Raw genomic sequence first — 4,942 nt, 5'->3', positions numbered from 1 at the left:
TACATATATATATATATAACAATATCATCATCTTCATCATCATCGTTTAACGTCCGCTTTCCATGCTAGCATGGAAAGCGGACGTTAAACGATGATGATGATGATATTGTTATACAAGTTTATTTGCTGTGAAAATTATAGTATTTAGTCTCATTAATTCATCACCTGAATATGAGGAAATTAAGACTAAACCTGAAATAGAAGCAAGTGGAGTGGTATGAGGGGGTGAGAAAGTCAAGGGGTCAGTTGACGAAGGAAAAGTGTCAAAAAAATGAACTGGATGGTGCCTTGTTAGATCCATTAAGCAACCACAAAAACAAATATTGTTATTGTGGCAACAAGAAGGCAGTGATCTAGCAGAATCATTAGCAAGCTTGACAAAATACCTAGCAGCATTTCACCCCTCGCTACGTTCTGAGTTCAAATTCCGCCAAGGTCAACTTTGCCATTCATCCTTTTGGGGTTAATAAATTAAGTACCAGTGAAATTCTGGAGTCAATGTAATTGACTAGTCCTCTCCCACAAAACTTCAGGCCTTGTACCTATAATAGAAAGGTTATTGTGGTGACAAGATGGAGGAGAAGAAAGTAGATAGGCACAATACATAAAACAACCACAAATGCAATTTCAGTTATGTTGACTTGTTAGAATATTTTGGTGTTTGGAAATTTGGCATGATAGAGGCAGAGATAAAGTAGAAGATGATGTAGGTAGGAACATATATACAAACACACATTTACACTGGGATGTTATTACATATGCACACACATATATACACTCACATATATTCCCTTACTGTAAATAAATTATATAAATCTTATGAACTTCACATTAAAAGAAGAAAATTTTATGTCACAAACAAATCCTTATTAATTTCCACTGCTGAACAAAGTACCAGTTTTGAGGTGTAATTAGCATTTTAACTAACTTGGAAAAGTCTTGGTGTCAATCATACTTCAAAACACCCCCAAATCACACCTCTCTCAGCACATAGCTAAAAGTTAATTACTAGTTCTTATTTTAAGAACTGGGTCTGGTTCGCAGTTATGTACAAATGTATGTCTGTGTTAATGGAATGAATTTGAATTAATGATCAAGTACCAATGGTTTCATGCTGATGGTATAGTTAATTTTTTTAATTAGAAACATGTGGCATGCCACAAAGAAGCACTATGGTGGAGTATTGGTCATGTTGTTAGATGAAAAATAACTAATTCATCAATATGAAACCATAGGTAATGGATTACTGATTTAAATTCCATTAAAGAATTGATACACCTTTCCAGTATTGAACTCTTCTATTGGTACATTATGAGTGTAATGTGCATGTGTGTGTGTGTGTACATACACACACACACACACACACACACAAAATGTCAGTTGCCCACACATGATCATATGTGTGAGCAATTGTTTGTTTAGAAAATTTACTTTCATTTTGCCCACATGAATAAAATGGGTTAAATATTTGTAAAATGCAGATATGGTTTCGAAGGTAATTTTTTTGTTTGTTTTTTTGTCTTAAGATTGTCATATTTCCTGTTTGTATTTCTGATGTATATAAAAACTTTATAGAATACCTATGACAAGAATTCAAGTCAAACATATTATTAATATCTTAAGTGCACATTTTAGTCTGGAGTGCTCTACAAGAGCTACTGTAAAGAGATCTCACTGGAGAAATTTCGCAGATCATTGCCTGGCATTGCTGCAAATGCCTGATGTTGCAAAGGACTATGTAAAGCAGTCTTTGTTAAATTCCAAATGACGTCCATTAATGTGTGTGTGTGAGTGAGTATGTGTACATGTATTTGCATGTGAAAGGAAAGATGGAAAAAATAACAAAAATAGTTCCTCAATTGACTTGTTTCTTTTGAAATAAACATATCTCAGTGAAGAAATATTTTCTCACAATCTATCAAACTTGATTGTTTTGTTAAAACTATTTCATTTATTTGTGCAGATTTTCAGTCATGCTTTTTTTTTTTTTTTGATATTTTCATTTTTTCTGCTTAACACAAACAAAATAAATTAACATGAAACACCAAATAAATATATAAATGCGCGCGTGCACATGCACACACGCACATACAGGATGTCCCGAAATTAAGGCAACCAAAGTTTTGGACTTTAATAACAATTAATCTGATAAGATATGAAAATTATACATCATTAGTGTGTCTTCTTTTTGTTTCAGGCTAAATAAATTCAGATTTATAAATTAGATAATGGCTATAGACCGAAATACAATCATAACCATCCACAAAGGAAGCGAAAATAATACGACTACAGCAAAAAAGCTTAAAATTAACTGAACAACAGTTTGGAAAATGGTCAAGAAATTTCAGGATGTTGGTTCCACCGCTGATCGACCTGGATGTGGCCGAAAAAGAAGTGTGCAGACCCCTCAGCTTATCAAAAGCACCATAGAAAAGATACAGCGAAATCCTCGTCGTACTGTCAGAAAACTGGTTACCACAGCAAAAATAAGCCAAATATTGATGTAGCGGGTGCTGAAGGAGGATATCAGGACCCACCCCTACAAGACGATCTGCTGTCGTGACCTCATGCAAGTGTATAAGGCCATGAGACTGGAGAGAAGTCACCTTATCCTGCGTCAGATTGCTGAAGGCACTCTGCCCAACCCAGTGTTGACTGATGAAAAGAAATTTAACATCGAACAGACAATAAGCCACCAGAATGACCGACTTTGGAGTGTATCTGCCTCCGTCGAGGGTAGACTCGTAAATCGACGCCAAAATCCACAGTCAGTTATGGTTTGGATGACTGTGACAGCCACTGGAAGATCTCCCTTTGTTTTTGTGTCCTCGGGTGTTAAAATTGACACCCAACAATACATTAGCGGCATTTTAAAGCTGAACTGCATCCATGGGTAATGAGCACTTTCCAGGCGCACAGTGGAGTCTCCAACAGGACTCGACACTATCCCATTGCTCCAAGCAGATACAACACTGGATTCAGAAAAACATTCCATCGTTCATAGGCAAGGATGTATGGCCCTCAAGAAGCCCCGATCTCAACCCGCTGGATTTTTCTGTTTGGTCCATTTTGGAGCCGAGGGTCTTGAATACTCCTCATGCTTCGCTCGACGCTCTGAAGGCAAAACTGCGAAGGAATGGGCTTCGATTCCACAAGAACAGCTGCGTGCCGTATGTGAAGCATTCGCACCTAGACTTAAGGCTGTGATTCGAAACAGAGGTGGTCATATTGAATAAATATGGTAATGTCATAATTGTGTTTCTTTTACCATTGCATTGAAAGGCTCAGACTCGAAATATAACAATATTTTGCTTTGGCAAAAGTGAAAAAAGTTGGTTGCCTTAATTTTGGGACACTCTCTCTCTCTCTCTCTCTCTCTCTCTCTCTCTCTATATATATATATATATATATATATATATATATATATATATCCCCTCAAAAACTGCTGGTCTGGTACCAACATTTGAAACCATTATTATTAAAACGGTGAGCTAGCAGAGTTGTCAGCATGCCGGACAAAATATCTAGTGGCATTTTGTCTGTCTGAACGTTTTGTGTTGAAATTCCGCCAAGGTCGACTTTGCTTTTTATCCTTTCAGGGTCAATAAAATAAAGTACTTGTTGAGTACTGGAGTTGATGTAATCGACTGGCCCCTTCTCCCCTCCTCTCCCTTACATTTCAGGACTTATGTCTTTAGTAGAAAGGGTTTATGGCGATGAGCTGGCAGAGTTGTCAGCATGCCGGACGAAATACTTAGCAGCATTTCGTTTGGCTTTACAAACAACAGACATCCAGCATCCATTACCACTCACGTTCAAAGCTCACAGGCTCAATGGAAGAACACTCCCAATACCTGTATGTTGAATCTACAACACTTCAGCGACAATATAACTGTTGCTATTTGCACGACCATTCAAAGGGAAAGCTTAGATATACATATGATCCAGTCAAGACCTTTTGAATGGAAATATTTATTGTAGAAACGGCTTCCGAACGACAAAAATCTATGCATGTTGCCTACTGCTCCACCCGCAAAATAGACATGCGCCTGCGTACGTAAGTCGTATAATAGATCCAATGCACCAAATACATTGAATGTTTAATCAGCAGAACAATTCAGCCAATATACTTCCGAATCAAAGTGCATCTCTCACATACACTTCATCTTTCAGAAAACAACCTGAAAATGTAAGAACATGAATAAAGATATCACAGCTACCAATAAAGCTAAAGACGGTAATATCGGTAACCTGCAGATAAAAGAAGTTATGATAAGAAGCACGCGTACATGCCAACAGTTAACAACTAGCACGAATCGAATGAATACCAATAGATATTGTGAATGCTATGACTCACGTCACTTGGCCCAGTTCCTCCTAGCATACATGTCTCAGCCCATCATTTAGACCACAGAATGCAATCAGCAAATTTTGTTATGGCGAAAGTGCGGTTAATTTTTGACTTCCTCTCGTATGTGTGTGTGTGTCCCCGTCGTTTTCGACAATGAGGACTCGGCCGGTTAACGGAATTACCTGCTCATTGGATTAGAAAGTGTCTGAGCACTCCACAGACACATATACATTTTGTTGTAAGCTTCAACATTTTGTCGTATGCTGTATCTTTGAAATACAGGTACAATTCTACTGTGAGACTTCTATACAATTTCTGTTTACCTAATTTCACTCATAAAATATAAGTTAACTTCCGTTCTTTCATCGTTTCGGGATCGATAAAATAAGTGCCAGTCGAACACTGAGGTCGATGTAATCGACTAGCCACCTCCAAAACTTCAAGTCTTGTACCTATAGTATAAAGTAGTAGTAGTAGTAGTAGTAGTAGTAGTAGTAGTAATATTATTATTATTATTATTATTATTATTATTATTATTATTATTATTATTATTATTATTATTATTATTATTATTATTATTATTATTATTAT

Source organism: Octopus bimaculoides, chromosome 1, assembly GCF_001194135.2.
Source record: "Octopus bimaculoides isolate UCB-OBI-ISO-001 chromosome 1, ASM119413v2, whole genome shotgun sequence".
NCBI classification, from domain to species: domain Eukaryota; kingdom Metazoa; phylum Mollusca; class Cephalopoda; order Octopoda; family Octopodidae; genus Octopus; species Octopus bimaculoides.
This window is presented reverse-complemented; position numbering follows the sequence as displayed.